A 25,074-nucleotide genomic window follows, 5' to 3' on the forward strand; every position below is an offset into this window, starting at 1 on the left:
TTCCCTTTTATTGTAACTTCAATTATAGTAAAGTGGATTTGCTACCAAGATTCTCCAGGGGGGGCAATGCAGAATGGCTGAATTCAACCTGGCAATTTTGCCTCAGATCTTGGATATCATGTGGAAATTCAAGGAGAGACTGTGAGCCCTCTGCCTCTAGATACTCACTTATGTAAAAGATTTAATATTCACTGAGACTTTAAAAGAAAATATATTTTCTTTCCTTTGCATTTGAATTTCTTATATTTTCTTTGCACTGACCATTTGCTTTATTCTGTAAAGACCCTTATGAATGGGAAACAAGGCAATGAGGGGCAAGTAAGAGTTAGAAAAAGAAGATACAATAAAGAGACGATAAGTTTCTATGTGCTAAAATGGTAATATATTAGCCTAAACATATAGCTTACAGAGCTTTTAAATATCTGAAAGTGGAAATATTCATCTTTCTCCATGTACATTCTTCTTCTATTCGTCAAAGATAAAAGGATGTTGCTCTTAAAATACTAATGGCTTTCAATACTCCACTCCTTTGGTTGTGTGAATTTCCTTGTTTATTTACACTGATTTTAGCCCATTATCATGTATTAGTGCAATTATGGCTCATTACATAATTAGTGTAAATATTTGTAGGCATGTGATAACAACATGCAATTATGATATGGAATGATGTCATAAATAGTCTCATTGAAAAGAAGTAAAAATTCATATAACTATCTTTTATAGGAGAATAGTAGTTATATATTTTAAGTACAGAAAATATATTATACTTTTTAACCTCCAAAAAGTTTATTCCAAAGGTATTCTGAATACATGTAAACAGACTCTCAGTCTATTGATCATTGAGGTTTTGAATGCTACCAGCAGCAAATCCCCCACCCCCAAATGAAGTAAGAATGAACTTCAAACAATATTATAAGTGTCTGGAATTATGGAAGAGCATAGACTCCCCATTAGTAAACATATTCTGTATTTGATTAGGTATTTGGAAGTTGTACAAATGTTATGATTACAATATGTGATTCATTAAAACGTGTCAGTATGGCACGTTTGCAGTATGGAATTCTGCAAATGGGCTCCTGACCAGATCATCAGTGCAGTGTTTTGAAATAAGAGTCATAACTTCAATCTTTAGCAAAGTGCTAAACACATAGTAAGCATTTACAAGGTTTGCTGGATGAATAGAGCTATATGGCTACACCAGAAGAAAAAAAAATGAATCTATTCCAACTCATAATTTATGACTATGTTAGATGTTAATAAATTTTTGAAATTTTTGAGGAGTCATTCATATTGATGTCTCTGTAAAATTCCAGCACTATTATAGGCATAAGAAGCTTTCAAAATTAGAGAGGCTACGTGACATCTGATGAGGTTAAATATCATAGTCAGCAGACAAGGATTCATAAGATCTAACAAACATTGGGGAATGATTGGTAAGCACATTGAAAAATAAGAGATCGTATTAACTTAAAATACAAAGTTAATTCTATCCTACACACACTATTTTCTTTCCATATAGAGAAATCGATTTATTAATTTTGGAATACAGACAACGGATCCTTCCAAAACTGAATACCAGCTCCCCTGTCTTCCCCAAACTCTGGTTTTGAGGGGTGAATTGCTTAATCAAATGTAATTCTTAAAATAGAAATTATTTTTTCTATTTAAAAAATCTAAACTATTTTCCTATGTTACAGCTTAATAAATGTATTTTTATAGTAACGATTTGAGAATTTTAATAAAACTAATTTGTTTTATTCCCATTGTGTCTATACCTCCATGCAGTAATGACTACTGAAATATCTTTTTAGAATTTTTCTGGGGAAAAACTTGAAATTCTATAGCTTTCTGTAGAACATTTGGTCCACTCAGAGGAATCTGTAAAAGAATAATTATTATCTACAGCATCATTTATTCATGAACATTGAAGAAAGAAAAGTTACTGAATTTCATCATGTAAAATATTTAATATCCTGTGTTTCTTTTTTGGTGGCCATTGTCCAGGGGCTTTGGGCTTTCTATCAGAATATTTTCTAGCCAGGTGAATCAAATAATAATGATGTTTTAGGTCTTTTAGAAACTTTGAAAAGATTGACTACTCTGCCTAATCTTTATTTTTCTTTAGGTGGAGTGGGTGGTGGTTAAAAATCCCTTCTTAAAAGAAACAACCTGGTAGTCACCTACTGGCCATCCTGTTGTCTTCATTTTGTGTTTGTACAGGGAATATAGGCAGCTTGGTGTCCCTTTGGATTCATGAATTCGATGGTCCCTCTTGTAGCACACTTAACAGGAGGTTAAAGGGACGATGAGTAGAGACGTGATTTTGCCTTTATCAAGTATAAGTATTTATCCAGAGAAGGTACAAGTTTAATTTGATAGCAGTTTATCCATTCTCTGTCAGCCACTTCAAAGAGGCATGTAAAGCCCACCAAGTAGATTGTTTGCTTAGTGGGTCAATAAAGGTCTTGGGCAAACAATTATACATAATACATAGACACCAATGAGGACAGTCTTTCGCTTCTGGATGTACTGTTCCATCGTGTAATAATAAAGCAATGATTATTTAGCAAACTGGAAGTCGAGATCTACAGTCAACCCTCCTAAATGCTATGCAGAGCAAAAATAAAGGAAATGCATATACACAGTATCTTCTGGGTTTAGCATTTGCAGCGCTTGATATTCTACCCTTCAAACATATGTGATCTATATTGGACCCTTCCTAATTCTAACATACAAAATTTAATTTTTATATACTTTTTTCAATTCAAGTTGATATTTAATATTGTTTTATATTAGTTTCAGGTGTACAGCATAGTGGTTAGACATTTATATAATTTACAAGTGGTTTCCTTCCTCTTCCTATTACTCAAGTATCCACCGGGCACTATACATAGTTATTACAATATTATTGGCTATATTCCCTATGCTGTACCTCACATTCCCATGACTATTTTGTAATTAGTAATTTGAATTTCTTAATCTCCTCTTCACCTTTTTCACCTGGTCCCCCAACCCCCTTCCCATCTAGTAATCACTAGTTTGTTCTCTTGATAGAAGAGTTCTAACTATCTCTGAACTGTCTGGCTCTTAAGAGGAGACATAATTTGATAAAATAAAATGTATCTATTTGTATTTCAAAGTTTTTGCTGATGTTAACTCAATAACTACTTCATATTGACTCTTTTTGTTATAAGAGGCTACCAAAAAAAAAAAATCTTAAGGGAATTCCTGGTACTACGTTTGACCAAAAGGAAATGCAAAAGTTTAAGAGTCATCCAAATTGGATCAACTTTTCACCCTGGGTTCTGTTTACAGACAGACACTTCAGCTCACTTTGTTGGAATGAGATAAATATAGCCAGTTTTGCTTTGATCTGTAGTCAGTTTGGCTTTCCAATCTTGGCACAATAGTGACATTTAAGAGGCAAAGGGATAAAATTATTTTCATTCCAGCCTTTTAAACATGGTGAAGACTTATAAAACAACTCTGGTCAAATATGAAGTTGGACCTAAACAGGCTATTTCTTATTTATAAATAGTTCTTTTGTCTTACAGTACTGAATATTTACAGAAGTATTAATAGTTAAGCATATCCATTCTTTGCATTAATTTTATTTTTAAAGATAAGGACCGATTTGTCTGTACTTGGAGAACAATGAGTGAGGAATAATTGCTACAAGATACAGCCCAAAGCAAGGTGAAATGGTTCTTATAAATAAGTCCTTGTTATTTCCAAAAAAAAAAAAAAATCATAACTCTGAAAACAATTGGTCAGGCTTACAGAAAATAAAACAAATTCTTGTTTATATATCTATTTCCTCATCACTCAACAAAAAGTTGTCTGAGTCACCTGAATTCTTGCTGCCTCACCTAGTATTTTAATTTGATAGCTGAGAGTAGTTATAAGAGATGAGAGACTTCAGGGTAAGCTTGTAAATTGAAGAACCTCATCCATTCCAGAACAAATGGTCTCCTTCCTTTATATCAGCTCCTCTTTCCATTTCCACCACTCTTAAGGAATTGAAGGGGAAGAGAAGGAGAACAAAGGAATTTGAAGGGATATTGAGTGGCATACAGGCAAAGCCTGTGGTCTGTGAGATTGCCTAACAGACACATACCTATAGACACAAGCTTGTGTGGACTAACACCACAAGTTCGGATCTACGGGTTTGTGGCAACAGGCCTCAGTATCTTCTCTCATTTGGGGGTTTGACATGTCTGAAAATAAAACGTTAAAACCATTAGTCCAACCAAAGAGTATGTTAATTTATGCCAGAAATTGAAAGGCTTCATCCTGCTCTTAAAGAGTAAAAGTTAAGCGGCATCTTCTATATTTTTCCCCACATACTTCCCTTTGTTTTCATGTATGCTACAGATTGGTAAACTTTAGGTAAACTTCATCATTTTACTGTTTAATATTATGAAAGACTCATTTATTCAGTCCTTAACACACAATCTGGGTAAAGTATGGCAAATTATCGAAATAAAGAAAATTCTTTAAATTGTAGGGAAGGGGGTGGGGCAGGAAGAAAAACATGAGAGTACAAATGCAAGTTCATTCTTTTAAATATCTGTAATTACATGAAAAAAGAGTGAATTTTTTCTTTTCCATTTGCATTTTGGAAAACTGCTGAAACAAACTAGCAAGCACCACCAATAAGTTTGTACGTATTTTCCAAAAACTTCTAGAGGAGATTTCTAGCTATATTAAATTAGAAGATTCATCTTCAGAAAAAGTTAGTATTTTTATTTCCACCCTATTCTCACCCCCACCCCCATTATTGGTCCAAACACCAACACTGAGCAAGTATGAACATATTTTATATAATGTGTACCGGAAAAGAAATTGTAAAATCGCTCTGTCACAAACTGAGGATGTGGGAATAAATCTGTTTCTGAGTCTTTCTTATAAAAAGATTTCATTTGTCAACATAACATCTTTTCTTCAAAACCAATGTTCTTCTTGTAAGAATGGAACCTCCAAGGCAACGAACTTTTATTAGAGGCTCCTTTTGTGAATTTCATTGAGGGCATAGTCTTATTCATAAGCACTTCATGGACACATGATGCAAAGCAAAATAATTCCCTCCGTAGATGTTGGGGAAAACATATGCCTCCATTCCTTTGCAGAACCAAAAAGAGACCTTTTCTATTTTTGTTAGCAAAGTCTACAGATCTTGACTCTCAAAAATACTATCTCCTTTGCCTCAACATATAAACATTCATTCCTTCTTAAAAAATCTCAGAGACTCTACTAATAACAAAAAAGATGGAGCTAAATATGGGGATTATTCAGAGAAAAGAGCAGGCCCTTATATAAACTAACAGGTGAAAGCAAGAATACAGAAAGCCAATAGCAGGACGAACAGAGACTGAGGTGCAATCATTCATAGATACTTCATTGTCTGCTTATACCATCTTGACTGAGCTGTCTGTGGGCACAATTGCTTGGAGCACACTCCTAAAGCTAAGGTTGCCAAAATTCAAAATTTAGTTGCAGTTTCATGGTTTGACTTTTAGATCCAAAGAAACAACAAAAAACAGGTGGAAGTAGGTGGAAATCTAAACCAGTCACCTCAAAATTATCTTTATTTTATTTAAAAATGTTCATTTTTTTTCCTAAAATAAAAGATTTTAAAATAAACTCAAAGCCTCTTATTTTCCTTTGATCCCTCTGACAAAGGCATGCGGCCAGAGGTATTCGTGGATGGGCGCTCTGAACACTGTTAAGGATTGCTGGAACACATGTGACATAGGAGCTATTATTAAAATAGAAAGGAATAGGTCCAAGTTCCCAAAGTGATGAAAATTAATTGTTATTATTAAACTTATTAAAAAGATATAATACACTATTTTTTAGCAATGGCCAAAGATTTGTCAAAATGTTACATTTAATCATTTAAGTATCACATCCTTCATAAATTTGCACCCTCAAAATTCATAGGAAGGAGCTCAATACTGTACTTCAATGGGGAGGCATCTCTGTACCTTTTTTAGCGGGGGCCAAGTATAGGACAGAGAGAAATTTTCATCCCAAATGGTTTGTAGCATTAACTTCTAAACAATTCAGTTTTAATTTCAGAAAATAAAAGAGAAATCAGAAGATGCCTAGACTGCAGAAAAAAAAGAAAAAGAAAAAGAAAAAGAAAGTCAAATACTGACCTAATAGAAGGATGGTTTTTTGGGAATATATATTTTACAAAATATGAATTGAATACCTCCTTTAAGAACCTTCTTTATGTTGAAGAGAAAAATAAGGATTCTTTTCAGAGGTAAGTTTGGCTTTCTTTATTAAGAAAGATTCTATGGGGCTCTCTTAGATAGCAGTACTAATAATTAAGTTGAAAAATATAGGTTAATGCCTGTAAACAATGACAAAAACTGAGTAAGGCAATTTGTCAAGCAAATATACCATTTATGTTATGAAAAAAATTAATTGGCACAAAGTCTTTCAATAACACTAAAAGGAAACTTCTTATAACATGATAGTTGAGCGCAAATCTTAGTCACTGGACATGCCTGAAGATAGTTCCATAAAATGCCACACAGTATTACCAATCTAGGACTAAACTTAAAGCACAATATTGTTATTACACAATTTATATAATAAACCCTGTCTTTGGGGAATTTAGAGTACATGGTACACTTTTTAGAGATAATTCTCTAATATTTATATTTTTAAATTCGATTACTAAATACAGCAGAGAGTTTAAGGATAGTACCTGATGGTTTCAAATAAGTTCTGCCTCAATCATTGTTGAAAGAAGTAAGCAGTGTTAAGCAATAAGTTTCAAAAAAACTTTCTGAATTCTATAGAATTGAATGTCATGACCATTCTACTTACTGGCTATGAATATTATAAAACTGGTTGCTATTTTTAAAAATCAAGTTTAAAATGCAGTTATTCTTCATAATTAAATCATTCACATATGCTCTAAAAATTGCAATACTCAAGGATGGAAAATTTGAGGAAATTATAGGAAAATACTATTACCTGAAAAAGTAACTTCTTATAAATCTTACTTTTTAAACCTGCTGCCATCTTGCTAGTCCAATATCTTCAAACCATCCACCTGTGTCTGGAAAATAAAATTATTTTAAATGGGTCACAATTTTTTGCTTTTTTGTTTGTTTGTTTGTTTGTTTGTTTTTGTCACCCAATTCTTTTCTAAAGCTAAATTAGAATTAATGCCAGAAAGAGAGCAAAAAAGAGCACCAGAAACTGAAATAAAAGTAATTCTAGAAAAACACTGGGCAGCATTATGTTTACTTCATTTTCCAAACAACATATGTATAAAGTATCTGAAAATAAGTAACTTTCACATTCTTCCTGGAATTTCCCTGGCTACCAACGAAACTTGAGAATGACTTTACCAGAAAAGTGATCAAACAGGAATGTGAAGTCTTGGAATACTCCCAAATTCCAGTGTTTTATACCAAACCACTCATTCACTAAATATGATTAAGAGACAGGCTATCAATAATTAAGAGTGGTTAAGTTATAATCAGGTTGGTCAATCATTACCTGGCATAATGTAGCATCACTGAGACATTGTTTAGCTTTTTGATTCTGAAATGATTCAGGAATCATTATTTCTCTCTGCTAATAGGGCTGTTGAAAAGAAGTGGAATATCTGATTGTGGTGGATTCATGAATCTATCCTCCTTCCACCACAGCAGGATTCTTGGCTTCCTCTCCAACGTTCTTTCATTGCCCATATTTTAGACACAAGGTTTATTTCTCCTTCATTGTTCCTTTATCAATGGAAGGAAACTCATTGCACAGCTGCTTGCAAAATGGATGATCTATTTGAGTTTTATCTAGCTATGGACTCGAACACCAAATTCATGGGGATGTCAGGAGAATGATACCAACAGAAAGGTTTCCTGCCCTCCACCCTCTTTCTTTTTAAAAGATGTATCTCTTGTTCAGAATATCCACCAAACTTCTTTGTCTCAAGGGGATAAATCAATTCAATTGAATAATTTTTCATAAAGGAAGGAAGGAGGAAAAGAGACACACACACACACAGAGAGAGAGAGAGAGAGAGAGAGAGAGAGAGAGAGAGAGAGAGAGACAGGAGAGAGACAGAGAGAGTGAGAGCGAGAGCGAGAGCGAGAGCGAGAGAGAGAGAGAGAGAGAGAGAGAGAGAGAGAGAGAGAGAGAGAGAGAGACAGGAGAGAAGGAGGGAGGAAGAAAAAAAAGAAAAGAAAAGAAAAGAAAGAAATCAAAAGAAAGAAAAAGAAAAGCTCAAATCTACCCTTTGGCATTCACTCTGATTTCATGAAGCAGGGGAGACAGCTAGTCTTCGGTCTTCCTATGGCTTTTCAGTTTTTCTGATGTCTTTTCTCTCATCCTCTGCAGCTCTTGTTATTTTATTTTATTTTTTTTTTGTAGAAAGATCCAATAGCCTTAACAAAAGTGGCACATCCAGCAATTGCTGCTCCAAGTGTAATTTATTGTGCCATGTAAAACACAATGCTTTATCCATCTATAATATCGCCACCAGGACACCAGACCCCACTGTGGGAATGCCTCTCAAACATGCTATGCAGAGGCTTCTGGCACCAAAGCCAGCTAGCTTAAGTGAATTAATTCCTATCTACCCAGGAAAAACTGGCGAGGAAGGAGTAGAGGAGGGAGGAGACTGGCAAAGCAACACCAAGGTTTTCACGTTCCTTTCAGGCAAAGGGAAAATTAGAAATTGATAGTTTATAATCTCCCTACCACACACCCCTCATATTAAAAATATATTTTACGTAAAATAAAAACTAAAAATGTTGCTAGGTTGACTAAAGAACGAAGACGTGAAAATGGCATGATAGAATAAGACAGATTAAACTAAAAAAAAAAAAATGATGCCCTTAGATTAATTGAGTAGTCAATGTTTTTTTTTTTTGTAATTTAAAAACAATCTTAAATCCACTAAATGTTCATTTACAACAGATGTATAATGAAGATCAACTATTTAAGAAGGAGAAACTGGAGGCAAATTTGCTTTTGATATACTCAATGAAACAAAAGAGAAAGAGGCTGCAAGTTACAAGTTGTTTCATGTGCAGCTAGCTAAAAAAGACTACTTTCATTTTTGAATGAAATACATTTGCTCAGGATGTTTTTCTTCCTTTTTAAAATGCTAACAATGATGCCAGCCTACAACTTCCTTTCTAGCTATATTGTTAATAAAGCCAGGAATATTTTTTAAGAATTAAAATTTTAAAAATTATAGATGTTGATTCTGACATAGGAACGAGGTATATATTTTTAAAAATCAGATGTCTGTCATTTCTTTAATATAAACTATATGCCGCACAAGGCTTCCTATATGCCAGTCAACTATAACACTTTTATATTCAAAGTTATATTTTGCTCTTGAGAAGGCATGCCACTATTCTATTAGAAAGCTACAAATTAAGTGAAGGTAAAGGGTGGCTTGGAAAAGAATTGCAGATTAAATGACTTGTATCCTGCAAAAACAGAGGTATGCAATGTCCAAAGCATCAGTGTTTCTTTACAACCTTGATTGTATAACAATGGGATTCTTGTTCTGGAAAAAGTACAAAAAAGCCTGGAACTTCCACAATGATATTTATAAAAAGAAGCAACCATCAAACACAAGAAACAAAGTTCAGCTGAAACAGAAGACATTTGCCTTACTCCAGAGTATAGATTCACTTAGAAAAAGGAGCATCTGAATAGCCTACTAACTCTCTCTGCCCTTCACCCTAGGAGAGGTCAGCTTTTCTTCTCTAAGGCTGTCCATGTCTACTGATTTTCACATTTTCCTCTTCATTTGGAACAACAACAAGCAAACAAATGGAATACAATTTTATATAACCTCCTCCATATTAAAGCTTGGAAAGAAAAAAGTATTAATCTATATTACCTACTTTTGGCTCTAAATTTTTCCCCAAATTGATCTTTTTTGCCGTTTAGCCCTCTATCTACTCCCCTAAAAAGCCCCCACTTCAAGTCTCTCTCTCTTCTCCTTGCCTGTCCTCTTTCTTCTCTCTCTTTCTTTCTCTCCCTCTCAAGCACACATGTATGCATGCACACGTGCACACTCACATACATACAAACACATGCTTGTACACATAACACATACTGCTGCTTGGTCCAATCTGGTTAATAACAACAGAATGACAAGCAACATCTGTTTGTAAAAGAGCCAAAATCAAACCTTAACATTTTTGGCTAGGTTCCTTCTTTCTTTTTTCCCCCAACTCTAAAAGGGGAGGAGGCAAAAAGGAGAAATAGTAAGGTTTATATTCAACATCAGCTCCAATGAGGCAGCAACTATACTCCCCCAGAGCCATTTCAAGGCAAAGCAATTTTAGGTAAAACCATTGCAGTATTTATGGTTGTGTCCCCTGAAATGAGCCGAGTCACATAAAATCCTACATACAGATTCTTAAGAGTCAGATTTTTTTCTAATAGCTTTATATTCATCTTCTGATTAGAATTACGGATCTTTTGTGCTTGTGTGTGTTGAGGTGGGCATGAAAGATAGAAAAGGAGAAGAGCATGACAGAAAAATAAAATAATAGAGAGGAAGAGAACTCTGCTGTTTCTCCCCTTTTATATCACACATACATACCTACAAACATAAAAACAGGCACATTTACACAAACATACGCCACACACAAGAACATGTACTAGGAGAGGCTGTGGCAGAAATCTGCACAGCTGTGGCCATCAGAAACAGGCTCTATCACTCCCCCATGGAGACTTGAATTTCTGAAAAGTTACCAACAGTGCACAAAGTCACAACGCAAAGGATCTACTAAACAGGGGAGGGGTTAGGGTGGGAGAAGAGTTGGTAAGGGAAAGAAAGGCTCGTTAACCAAGTGAAATAGTTTCACCCTCATAGAAGAGAAATAGGGGGACTGTTAGATACTCAACTCCTATTTCACTGAGGGTTTGGAAGAAACCCACACACATTAAGGGAAAAATAAATTCAGACAAGTTGCTAAGGAGACTTGTGTAAACTCCAAGCACAGACACATTTCTTGGCCTTTCCCCCTATGCTCCATCTTGTATTCTGATCACGCTGCTCTGCGGCAACGTTGCACCAACCTTCTGCATTAATCTTGGCCTTCACCGTGCAGACTGGCAAAGCACACTGGTTGTATATATCATCATCTTTCAAACCTAACAAGTTAAAAAGTGTCTGTATATGTGTGTATAACTAGTTGGAGGGAGAGATTAGGATAATTTAATTTGAATTTTTAAAACATAGGTGTTGAACAAAGAAGAATACTTAGATTTCGTGTTTGGGAGGCTTTGTTTTTGGGAGGCAGGGGTAGGTAAAACATCTACCTTTGGAAATTTCCCTTTGCCTGTAGATTTCATCTTTTCTCTATGCCCTTGCCTTTTCCCCTTCCCACATCCCCAATTAAAATTATTTGTCTCTGGCAGAGGTAAATAGTGCCTGAATCATTGCAGATACCCTGTAGGGGCCCAGGCCTCTGCAGAAGGCAGTGTACTACACAAAGTGGAAGCCTATTCCCCTGCTCAGGAAGGTGTCCCAGTGAGATCAGCTTTTTGAAAACAAACTAGGACAATTCATAAACCTCTAAACCAAACGTGTTTAGATTCTAAAACAGCCAGAATTTCAGAGAAGAGACTCCAAACCAATATCTGTGCTCAGGAGCAGAAAATTCACCCCATAATGACACACCTGCAGCAGGAGTTGATATGTATCAATATTTGATTTAGGGGAAATTTTAACATTTTCTTTCAAGACAGAGATGTTTGTAGTGTAGAAGCCAATATTTTTCTTTTTCAGCCTTCTGTATTAAAATTTCTAAAATTTTCCCCAGGACATAGGGGGTTAGACAATAAATACCTTTAATTATTGCTCAGGGTGCTGGGGCAAACCAAAGTTAGGGGTGTGTGCATGTGTGTGTGTGTGTGTGTGTGTGTGTGTGTGTGTGTTTATATGCGTGTGCGCGTGTAGTTCTCTGCTTTGCAATCATGAACGGAAGAGTAAGACACACATCAAGGTAGCTGGATGTTGGCATCTGCATGTTCTCTTCCCAAATTCAAGAAGTTCACAATGTCTGGCCACCAGCCACAACAGAAAAGTTTCAGTGAGGGATAACCTACCAAACCTGCTGCTGTTTTAGTCACAATCCTCAGGGGTGGCCATGGGTCAGGGAATTTGGTAAGAGGATGGGAAAAGTTTCTGCATTCAGTGCATAGGTCTGGGATTATCTCTTCATGCTCCAAGAAGGCTATTCCAGCTTCCATTTCTTCCCTTTGCCAAACATTATTTGGTTTTCACACTTCAAAGCTAAAGCAAGCTGTACTGCCTCAGTTAAAGTAAGGCAGTCAGGCGATTCATGCTGGCAAGATGAAGATTTTGCTCCTGCCATTCACAGAGAAAGACACTATCCTGCAACTAACCCTACTTGCCTACCCTTTAAATGATTCCATGAAAGCAAGCTCTAGATTTTAGGGAAAGGGGCATCATTGGAGTTCTTTATGATCTTTTTTACCTACAAAGTATATTCTCAGATGTTTTGTGGCACTAAGCCATTATGATTCAATGAAAATGAAAAATGAACCCTGATAAAGAAAGTAAGATGGGCCTATCCCAGCAGGTAACTGAAAAATTACCCTGTGCCTGATTGGCCAAGTGACACCTGCATTTTCTCATTTGTCCAGCAAGCTTCCTTAGCCTGAATCCCAGGAAATCCTACCTAGTCACCTGTTGGCCTAATTGTCCTTCCTGCTAGCAACAAGAGGCTGTTTCATCCTAAAGTAAAGATACATTTGCTAGGATACTGTAGGATCCTATATCATCTAAGAGAAGAAATAAATTACATGATCAGTGCAACAACTAGTCCTATAAGAAAGGATTCTTTCCATCTAGATAGTCAACAACAACAATAACAAAAATTCTACCCTTTATAAGTTGTCTTACCGCTTTCTCAAATTCCCAAAGTACAGAAAACATATTAGACACCTTTTATTATATCACCCCCTGTCTTCTCTTCAAACCTGCCAGTCCTCTGTGGAAAAAGGAAAGATATCAGTAAATAAATCATTAACATGGCAGGTTAGTCTGGATGAAAGACTGCATTGGATGCATAAAGAGCCAACTCAGATGACTTTCAGTAAAAAATACAGCTTTCCACATTATATTGGAAAATCTTTAAGGAGTCTTTTCTTTGAGATGAAGAAAGAAAAATGGCCATATAAATAGTGTCCGGCAAACTAAAATGTTGCCCAGACACACTTCGAAGCATAAAGTAATATAACTTCTATTTTTAACATGGATTTTTTAAGTATTTGCTTTACAAATCTCTCACCTTTAGCTTTGAGGTCGGAGAGCACATATTTTTCACATTTTATAAAATTACCTTCTCTTAATCCACCCTGAAATTCAGTCTTATGCCCCACACAGAGAAGAATGTTTTCTTTCTTTATCTTTCATGAGCTAATGCTTCAGATCACAAAATGTTTTACGTGTCAGTTAGTAATTGTCTCCTAAGTCCAGTTGGTACTAATATTGCGGTAGAGAGTTGACAACGAGAAAAGTTAAGTGTCTTTCCAAAGCTCATATATTACTGTAATGCCAACACTAAACTGGACAGAAAGCTTAGGTCAGGCTGGAGGAATTTGGTGGTGCCCCTTCTCTCATTTTGCCTTATTTGTCAGTCAGCCATTTTGAATCACCTATAATCCCAAGATATAGAAAATACTGGCCACATAGCAGCTGCCATCTTGGGGAATCCCAAAGAATAGGCAACTAAATGCTCATATCTGAGATTGACATCAGAGGTCAATTAAGGTTGAGAAAGGTCTCCAGCAGTGTGTTCTAGTCAAGCCAATCCAACTATAACTCTGATCATGAGTGACATATAAGTCACAATTTGGTTCTGCAAAATGATTTTAGTCTATTTACACTTAGACTAAAGTCCATCTAACCGTTACCTGAGGTAACTGTTTTTGCTCACTGAAATTTTATTTGTTTTCACCTATGGGATGGAAGAGGATAAATGTAAGATTTGAAGAGAGGACATCAAGTTCAAGGTATCCTGTGTAAAATGTTTACATATTTTCTATGTATTTCCAAGGCATGTGGTTATTAAAGTTCAATTTAAAAAGTACTAGTGTTCCTCAGGGGGCATTCAAAGTAGTTAACCTCATTCTCTTGGATAGGGTTAATATTCATAATATAATCACATATCTGTATTTTTATCTCACATAAGTAATTTATTTTTGACATTTAATATAGACCAGACAACACCTCGTAGATGGCTCATAAAAGCAGGATCATATTTCCCATTTAATTCTGCGTGGTAGACAAGAATAGGTAGGGTGTGTCTTGAATCTTGAATCTCAACTAAATAATTTGTAAATAGAAAGTCTGGCAAAAGCCACACAGTCCAAAACTCCTTCTTTAGATACTTAAATTATGCCTTGAAGAATTCAAAAAGCCACCTTTTACAATTTTATTTTATTTTATTTTTTTGATTAATTCCTTTATGTCAACTCTGACTGGCTGGTAGGGGCTGCATGGAGTACAAACTGAAAAGGATTATGAAATCCTATCTGATTTCAATAGGAAAGAGTTTTATGAGCACTCAGAAAGCTATCACTGTCATGGGGGAAGTCGATTAGGGATGAAAGAGATGTACCAAGTATTTGCCATTTCTGAGTGACCACAGACTCTTCTTATATCAGCATTTCTTTGTCTTCCTCATGACAAGGGAGAAGAACTGTTCAACAGCCTCTCTGTGGTAAATTTTTGAATTCTTAGAAAGTATATTGTTGTTATTATATATCTGGACATTCTAGCTAATAAAGAAGGAGTTCTAGTTGATTTTTCCTTTGCATGAAATAAGTCTTAAAATTTTTACTCATACAATCTTTAGAATAAAGACTTCTCCCCAGGCAATACAACAGGACTAGATGAGCATTACCATTTCTCCAGGGAAGCTTGGGAGGTTCCTGGTGCTGGCTGAGGGCAAACCAGAGCAAGGGAAGGCACTGTGATGAGACCTGCATGCATCCCATCTTACAACATAGAATTTGCCAAGCTCCCTCTTTTTATGAGGCTAGACAACTGTGACTGAACAGGACCTAAAATCAATAGACTTGTCCTTTATTCAGGACAATCATTCACAGACAGACTTCACCAGAAAACTTTAGTCTCTGAGGAAGCTTCATCATTGTAAGTGAGGTCACTATAAATTCATAGATTCACTAATAAACTCCTGCCACTCAAAAAGGTAAATTTAGTCTATGGCCCAAGTAATTAAATTTCCTTTTCAGAAACAGAGGTCTAAGGGGACTGCATCAGAGACTTTCTCATTTCTACTGATGTAGCTTTCTCTGCAGAATTCTATGTTTTGAGTTGTGAAATCCACCTTCCGAGAGACAAAGTGGGATTCTTTCAAAGGGCAAGTGGATACTAATTCTAACCTGCGGAGAAGCCAGCTTTATTTTCCGATTTATGATATGAGATAGAGGATACTTTCCCAGCCTCAGCCTTAAGAAACTAGGCATAAGAGCCTGTAAAAGGTAGGGATCTTCTAATCATTGAAGGGAGGTCATCAATTCTTTCTTGACTGAGTCAAATAGACAGACCATTACCTAGTTCTCCAGAAGTTAGACCATTACCTAGTCCATCCTCTGTCACCACAGAGGACTACAAATGGGTTCTACAATTCCTTCTCACTTCAATACACTTGGCAAATGGACAGGAAGGGTCAGGACTGCCAGATGTTTTCAGTGAACCTGTGTACATACAGTGAGGGATTAAGATCAAATCACTGATGAGTTTTCCTCATGGACTTGGAGCTCCCAGCAGAACTGGTGACCACAAGAGAGAGAAATCTCAACCTTTGAGTTAGGGATTTTCAAGAAGACCTAAAGGCTCGCCCTCTAAGGGTGAAGCCTGGTTTGAGCTCAGAAATAAAATACAATACAAATTCTGAAAAAAGTTTACATAAGATCTCCTAGGTATCAGAAAATTAAGAAAAATTCCATCTGGGAGCCAGGTGAACATCATAACCTTGGTTTTTGCACATCTGTAAGACTTATTAGTGCTCATCAGCCTGTGGACTGATTTGCGACTGCAGTTACACTAAAGGGGCCATGGCGATATGAGAGCTAACATATGGCTTCCTCCACCCCTTGCTAAGAGCTTCCTTTGAGGGGATGAGAGCAAAGGGATCACAAGCTCAAGGGTATCCTTTATCCTAAATTATTACCACCATCCTTGTGTAGAAGTACAATCATATGTCTCCTCAGCTACTGCTTAGTTTCCATGAGTTTGCAGATAAAGAGGTTGATATCTTGCTGCTGAAACCCAGAGCTGGATTTTCTTCTTAGCATGTTCATAACCCCTCTAGACCCATGGCCCTGAGAAAGAGAAACACTTGCTCCCTAACTGCTTTTGTTACAACATATGGCCTACTGTCCTCACTAATGTTAATATGATGAAATTCCTATTTAAATGTCTTATCAGAGGGTTCTAAAATGGTACTGGCCCCAATGTGCTTTTTTTTTCTCTCTCTCTCTTAGATCTCTGCTTTTACTAGAGTCCTATTTCCCTGCATACATATAACTCACAAATGGGCTGTGCCAGATGGGCTCTTAATCATAGTAATCAGCTGAGAAATTAAATTTTGTAAAATCCAGCTAGTCTCCTGAATTGTCTCATTCGAGATCAGGGCCTGAGCTGTCACAATGTCCTATGTGAGACCCAGGGTGCCTTTTAAAGAATGGTCAATGTGATGGACCCAGTGTGGGCTTCAAGCTTTATGATCATTTGTGTTTCTTCCTCAGAAAATGACTGCAGCTCAATTCAATTTTGTTTACATTCTGATGGCTGCTATTAGTACCTCCTATTTCGAGAACATACACCTCATCTTGGAGGAGCTCGAAAGATTTACAAAAATTAACCAAGCCTTGCAACAGCCCTGTCAAGTAGCCAGAAACTAGATATTAGTATTTCATTTCAGAAGAAGAAATAGAGCTATTAAGAGAGAAAATTTCTTTGCCCTGCCCTGTAGATAGGACCCATGGCTCACTCATTTCCAGGGCTCATCTGAACCTTCCTAATGAAGTGGTATTTACTTACACTGTACTCACTAGCTTATTACTCTAATATTTTTCACAAACACAAATACACATACATAATGCCATAAGATCTTGGTGTGCAAATCATATCTTCTTTCTTTCTATAAATCTCCCCACAAGTTTCCTCTAGTGGGTGATCAATACATGAGATTGATTGATTTGTAATAAACCTATACTTCTTTCTAGAGTGGCTTTCTCCCTCTCTGCCCGAAGACTCCTAGCTTCTTCCCAGATGTTGCTGAGGTTCTATCAGCAGGTTCTATCAGCAGCTAGATTTTGATCCTGTAGTAACCATCAAAGCTCTTATCTCAGTCTATTACAATTATTAGAAAGCATAATAGTGGGGGGAAAAAATAACTCTGTAGTCTTTGAGACAGATATGCCTCCATTTGAATCCTAATTCTGCCATTGTAACACTGTGGACAGGTAATTAACTTTCCTCTATCTCCTCATCTGTAAAACAGGGGTAATATTACTTTGGAATCCATCATGGGACTAATTGCAATAGAAGAAAATATAAACAATTTAACATTTGTCTGTATGTAAATGGTCAAATACATGATGGTACATCAATATTGGGAAATACTCCGTAGCTGTTGTAAAGATTAGAAATATATAAAGAAAGAACAAAGAAATACTTCTAAGACATATTAAGTGTGAAGAACAAGTTGCAGAGCATATATATAATTCTCTATATATGAAAAACTTCCGAATTATGTTATTATTATATACGGACTTACTTAAAGCTAAGGAATGAGAAAAGTGAGTAAGATAAATTGTATGAAGCATGTATAAATAAAGTGTTCCAAAATGGGAGCTACAACTTTTGCTATGTATAGGTTCCTTGGAGGTGGAGCTGTGTTTTAATCTTAGTATCATATCTAGCTCCTGGCACAGTACCTGGCACATCATATGGGCTGATTTATTGAGTGAAAAAATAACTTTGAATGAATGATGCAATCAGAAATTAATTGTTGAGTCAGGAAATAAAAGCACTAATGTGAATCGCAGAGTCATGTTTTGTTTGGAATGTTTTTAATGTAGAGAAGCAGCATAGTCCTTTGCGAAGAAATTAGTCTGAGAGTCATTGAGGCCTAGATTCCAGATTAGTGTGTCTTAAAGTGTGGTCTCAGGCCCCTCCAGCTGACACATTACCCAGGAGGCTTATTAATCATATAGATTCCTGGACCCATCCCTGATCTGAATCAGAATCTCTGGATTTGTGATACAGGAATCTGTTTTATAACAATTTCCTTTTTATCTGTAGATCAAAGTTTGAGAATCATTGCTTTAAATCCTGTTCTGCCTTCCTGTTTGACTTTGGACAAATCACTAACCTTTCCAGACCTAAGCTCCTTTTCTATATTATAGGGGCTGGATCTTAAATGCCCTTTTAATTTGTAAAATTATATGCCTATGACCAATCTAATTCCCTGCCTTTAGGTAGGCCTGTATATAAGCCATATAAGATGGACTAGTTAAACCTGGTTTGAGTTGTCTTTGGGTCTCTGATCTGTCATTTAGATACTTTTCAAATTCCGAAGTGCTTATTATTTCCTCTTGCTCCTCATACTCTTTAATTAGTAAAACCAGCTAGTAAGGACGTTCTCTGAGCATTGGTTCTTAATGATCAAAATACACAATTTTTATATTTTAATATATTTGTGTTTAATTATTATATATTAACATAATTACTATAAAATAATATAAAAAATACACACACACAGTTAAGGGAAGGTGGTATGAAGACCTTGGAATGGATATGGAAAACAATGTTAAGAAAGATTACTGAAGAAGGTCAATAAAATGTCTCTCTTTGGCCTTGAGTATGGATGGAAATAAAAGAATATGTTCAGTCATTTTCATGGAAATTAAAAGCCAATAATACAGATGGCTAAGTTGAAGAGGTACTCTCTAGCATGCCCTATGTGCAGCAGGCAAGAAATGGCAAGTGATAGCATCCTCTAATAAATTCCAAAGGTTTTCAGAAGACAGGATCCAAAACCAAATTAACCCCTCCTTTAGTCTTCAGAAGAATTTCTTAGAGTCACCAAGAAGTGGCCCTAAGTTTTAATAAGAATACTTTGAAAGAGGTTTTTACCTAAGCCAAGGACTTTGAAGTCAATGAATCTGTAGTTAAGTGTCCTCCACCCTATTAGTTATGTTCTTAGGTGACTTCCTTAGTCATTCGAAGCCTCAATTTCCTTATCTACATAAAAATAATAATAATAATAATAAAAATGAAATCTATTTCACAAGATTATTGAAAGAATTTCAAAAGTTAAATGAAATAATGCATGTGAAAGTACCTCACCTTGTACCCAGGGTATATTAAGCCTTAGGCCAATATTTAAAAAACAACATCCCTCTTCCTATGATGGTATAGCAGATAATTGTCCTTTGAGCCTGTCTTATCTTCTTCACAGAAGTCTGATAGAGTGGTGATTTAGGACTTCAAGAGGGTCATGCTTTTTGAAATTCTCAAATTGTTTTAATTTTAGTTTCTATTTTATTCAGCTCTGTTTCTTATTCTCTTTAATGATTAAAACCAATTCATACACATGCATGGTGAGTTTTTTTTTCTCAAAAAATAAACTCTAAAGACCTTTTTAGAGGCACCTTGAAATAAATCTTACAAAAGGAAAGCCAAATTTGTTGATGTCAGCACCATCAATGATTTGAGGCTGATGAAATCCCCTGGCCTAGGACACTGCATGGCACCTAGTAAGTACCAAATAAATATACAAAAAAATGAACACAAGATCTAATGCTTTTAGTCATTTTAAAACAGGAAATAAAGTTAAATTTTTTAAAGGTTGACAGTGTATAGATAGTAGAGATGGAAAGCTAAATCTGAAAATTCATTGGTAATCTTAGTTGAGAGTGAAACAAGTCACCTGTCAATAAGTTAGCCTCCAATAACCTAGATTATTGGAGTTCTTTAGATATTTTCACATTTATATTAAACTCTCACTCTGTCACCTCCACAATATCAAGCTCTTCAAAAAAGTTCTGAGAAAGAGAGTTAAAATTCCAGAATTTAAACACCATCTTTGGAATTCTTTGGACCTAAAAACAAGGACTGACTGGGAGCCCTTAGATTTGATCTCTTTCTTACTGTCCTCATTCCTTTCCTTTCTCACTCTTACTCACTTCTGCTTATGAATGTTCACTTCATTTTCAGGTATGAGTCAGACTCTGCACCTTCTTAGAAGCAAGTTTCACACCTTTCTTTCTTGCTGGCATGTGCCTAGCCTTGGCATTGTGTTGAGCACATAGTAAATAGTATGGAAAAAATGTTATATAAATTATATATCAGCTCAAAGTATCAGGGAGAGTCCATACCAGGGGGAAAAACTCATTGTTTTACCTTTACCAGCCATACCAGTCATCTCTATAGTACCCCACTATTTCCTATTGCTAGGTGTATATTATTCTAAATAGTTCATGTATTTGTTTGTTCACTACCCCATGAGCTGTGAAAGTCTCCAGATTGGGTTAACATCTTCCTCCTCTGTATCCTCCCACAAACTACCACTTCAAATCTACACCCACAGTGGTTGATGATTTACTAAGAATGGCTTCTTGACTCAGAACTAACATGATTGGTACAACCCACTCTAGACCTCCCAAGGAAGTAGTGACCATGCCTCCCTCATGTTGGCATATAGTCTAATACCTGACCCATCAAAGATTCTCCCTAAATAGGAAGGCAGAGAAGCAATAGAAATGAATTAAACTTAAAAGAAAAAATCCAAATATTTTGTGAAGTCAAATATGCAGCAAAATAAATGAATGTACTTTTGTATTCATTCTATCCTGCATTCATTCAACAAATAGTTATTGAATGCCTACTTTGTGCCAGCAATTGAACTTGGCACCAGTGACTTACAGATAAATTATAAATGAGTGAGAATGCATGGAATGTCCACTCTAGTAGGGAAGATAGATGATACACAAGTGATTGCATGTGTTCTGGTGTTGCCAATGGGCGAAGAGAAAGTACACTACTTCTTGTAGAGGTGCAGAGGAGGCATGAAGGAGACAGTGAATAACCAGGGAGAAATAAGGAAAGGAAAGAGGAGATTAAAGAATAGTCAACAAAATTCATCTGTGCCTGCAGCAAGGAACTTCTTGTAAAGACAAATGTATTCAGGACATTAGTCACTCTTTAAACTAATGGTTTAGTGTGATGACAAACTCTGTATAGCAGACATCTTTTATGCACAGTGATATTGACATGCATTCAGCCAAGAAACCCCAACATTCTCATTTGACTGACTCATCTGACAAACTACTTGATCAAATGCCTAAGATCAACTGTGGGCTGACTTCCTTGACCTTGGCACTTACACAGGAGCTGTTTCAGTTGTTTTAACAAGTACTGGGAAGTGGTAAGCTGCTGTTTCTCTTGATTTTCAGAGAGTTACTTGTTGACTTGCACCGGGCATTCAAAATACCATTTTGTATCCGGGAGTCAAAAAAAAAAAGAGTGGTGGGAATATAGGATGATGAAGAAAGGCATTTGAGAAATTATCAAAACAGAAGCATAGGCAGTTAAACACTACGTAAAGTTATTCGACAAAAGGACCCAGAAATGAGTTATAACATTGACTTAGAATTAATTCAAAATGTCATGGTATTGGCAGAAAAACACACAAACCGGTGGAACAGAATCGAGAGTCTAGAAGTAAACCCATGTTTATATGGGCAAATAATTTTTGACAAAAGAACCAAAAACAAACAGTGGAGAAAGGAAAACCTCTTCAATAAATGGTGCTAGGAAAATTGGAAAGGCACTTTCAAAAGAATGAAACTAGACTGTTGTCTATCACCACATACCAAAATTAACTCAAAATGGATTAAAGGCCTGAATATAAGACCTGAAACAATAAATTGCATAGAAGAAAGCATAGAAAATAAACTTATGGACCTTGGACTTAAAGAGGATTTTATGAATTTGACCTTAAAGGCAAGGGAAGTAAAAGCAAAAATAAATGAATGGGACTACATCAAGCTAAAAAGCTTCTGTTCAGCAAAAGAAATCATCAACAAGATAAAGAGACAACCATCTAAATGGGAAAATATATTTGCTAGCAATGCCTCTGATAAAGGCCTAGTATCCATAATATACAAAGAACTCATATAACTTAATAACAACAAAGAAACAAATGATCCGATCAAAAATGGGCGGAGGACCTGAACAGACATTTCTTCCAAGAAGACATACAAATGGCCAACGAAGATATGAAAAATGCTCAACATTGCTAGCTATTAGGGAAATGCAAATCAAAACCATAATGAGATACCATCTCACACCTGTTAGAATAGCTGTTATCAACAGGACAAGTAATAATAAGTGTGGGAGAGAATGCAGAGAAAAAAGAACCCTCATACACTGCTGGTGGAACTGCAAATTGGTACAGCCACTCTGGAAAACAATATGGAGTTTCCTCAAAAAACTAAGAGTTTTTCTGCCATATGATCCAGCAATCCCTCTACTGGGTATTTACCCCCAAAGATTTGAAACCCATATCCAAAAAGATATTTGCATTATTCATGGCGGCCAGGATACGGAAGCAACCAAAGTATCTTATAGTAGATGACTGGATGAAGAAGCTGTGGTATATAGATTTACAATGGAATATTACTCAGCCAAAAGAAGAGATGAAATACTGCCATTTGCAACAACATGGATGGTCCGAGAGATAATCATGCTAAGTGAAATAAGGAAGGCAGAAAAAGCTGAAAACCACATTATATCACTTGTATGTGGGATATAGACCTAAAGGGAAAAATGAACAGGACAAACAAACAAAGACTCATAGATATAGACAATAAACTAGTGGTTACCAGCGGGAAGGGGGAGGTGGGAGAGGGGAGATAGATGGAGTAAAAGGTGTCAAATATATGGTGACTGAAAGAAATCTAACTATGGGCAGTGAACACATAATGCAATACATATATGCCTTACTGTTGAATTGTACATCTGAAACTTACTGGATTTCTTTAATCAATGTCACTACAATAAAAATAAATTTAAGAAATAGAAAAGAAGAAAAATCAATTCAAAATCAAGTGCAATTACTTTGAATATCAAGATGGGTAAGAGGAAACCAAGGTACTCTAGAATTTGGCCACGTACAAACCTTCGATCTGGAACTTATAAGTCCATTCCTAATCTACCTTTTTCACCTCCTGTGACCATCTTGGCCTGCCAAATACTATAAGTGCAGTCTTAGGCCATGATCTCCACATCTGTAAAATGGAACCTTCGCTGTTGTATGAATAAGGAATATTGGAGGGGCCCTAAGCTCACACATGTGGAAATGCAAGTGAGTGTCTCTCTGTGTTTGTCTGTACAGAAAAGGAATTTAAGGACTTCTGGTCAAGACAGCAAAGTAAGTAAACATGGTGCTTGCCTCCTCCCATGACCACATCAAAATTACTATTAAATTGTAGAACAACCATCCTTGAGTATCGCCCAAAGATTAGCTGAAGAGAACTCTTATAACTAAAGATATAGGGAAGAAGCCAAAACAAGACTGGTAGGTAGGGCAAGATGCAGAATGGGCTATCTCCACATCCATGTGTGGTGGTCCTCTTAAAGAACCCATGTGAGGGCTCACTTGCTGACAGATGTGCTTACTTTGAGCTCCAGCACGGCGGCAACTTGAAAAGCACCAGGGACATACAGGGAGGAACTGAACTGTCTGGCTTCAGATCGAGAGTTGAACGGGCAGCTTTCTCTTCCATTCTGTTTCTTTGCTGAGTCTTCCTCACCCAGCCTGCAAGTGCACACAGGTGCCAAATCTGAGTCTCCATCAAACTGGCTCTAACTTGATGATTCCCTGAGAACCCGTCCCAACCAACTGGACCATAGACCCAAACCTATTTCAGCGACTGATACTCAGAAGCAGCTGGCTTACACCTACACTGTGGACTTTCCTAAAATTTCTGAAAGTACACAAAGCCTTGACAATCAGTGACTGGCTTTGTGATGCCCTGTACCTCTTGCTAAGTGACCCTAAGCCCAGCGCTAGTGGCAGTTTACCTTGGTTCACAGCATAGCCTCTCCCAGGTGCCTCCAAGCCCAGCATAGGCAGCTAGCAACCACAGGTCACTTTATAGCTCTTACAAGGTGGCCCTGTGCCAGGCTCAAGCAGCAGCTGACCTTAGCCTGCACCAGGGCCCCTCCCAAGAGGCCCCAGAACAACACAGCTGGTGACCAGCTTCAGACCCAATTAGCTCCACAAACAATATACCCAAAAGATGAGCTCAGCAAGCAATAGAGACCTCCTATAGTGAGTCCTACTCTGTGGGGTTAGCACCCACACAATAGCTTGACCACTATAGTCAGAGTAAGTCATCATAGCCAGTCAGCCTGAGACTCAATTGCACCCACATGCCAACAGCAATTAAGACTCAACTACAACAGGAAGTCACACACTACTCACATAGGGGACACCGCTGGAGAACCCAGATCAGGTGACCAGGGTGACTGCACCACTGGGCCCCACAGGACAACTACAAAAGGCCTCCATGGCAAGACTGGGAGATGTAGCAGGTCTACCTAATACATAGAAACAAACACAAGGAGGTAACTAAAATGAAGAGACAAAGAAATGTATTCCAAAAGAAAAATTAGGACAAAACTCCAGAAAAAGAACTAAACAAAATGGAGACAAACAATCTACCAGATGCAGGGTTCAAAACACTGGTTATAAGGATGCTCGGTGATCTCAGTGAGAATTTTGACAAAGAGATATAAAACATAAAAATTGAGATAGAAAACATAAAAAAGAATCAGTCAGAAATGAAGAATACAATAACTGCAATAAATACATTAGAGGATAGTTTAAGTGGCCTCTGGGACAACCTCAAGCATAACAACATTCACATACCAGGAGTCCCAGAAGGAGAAGAGAGAGAGCAAGGAATTGAAAACCTATTTGGAGAAATAATGATTGAAAACTT

The 25,074-nt window shown here is 36.6% G+C and overlaps 1 long non-coding RNA gene across 1 annotated transcript in view; it reads right to left on the reverse strand.

The window, feature by feature from the left end:
* Positions 1-3,595: 3,595 nt before the first annotated feature.
* The window catches only part of LOC112473512, a 29,806-nt gene continuing 8,327 nt past the window's right edge, over positions 3,596-25,074 (reverse strand). The window contains exons 5-6 of the long non-coding RNA XR_003044038.1: positions 6,994-7,078; positions 3,596-4,217 (exon numbers count right to left, since the gene is read on the reverse strand). This is a non-coding gene — a long non-coding RNA (uncharacterized LOC112473512). The remainder of the gene's footprint in view (positions 4,218-6,993; positions 7,079-25,074) is intronic.

The sequence above is a fragment of the Pteropus alecto genome, unplaced genomic scaffold (assembly GCF_000325575.1).
Source record: "Pteropus alecto unplaced genomic scaffold, ASM32557v1 scaffold479, whole genome shotgun sequence".
NCBI classification, from domain to species: Eukaryota; Metazoa; Chordata; class Mammalia; order Chiroptera; family Pteropodidae; genus Pteropus; species Pteropus alecto.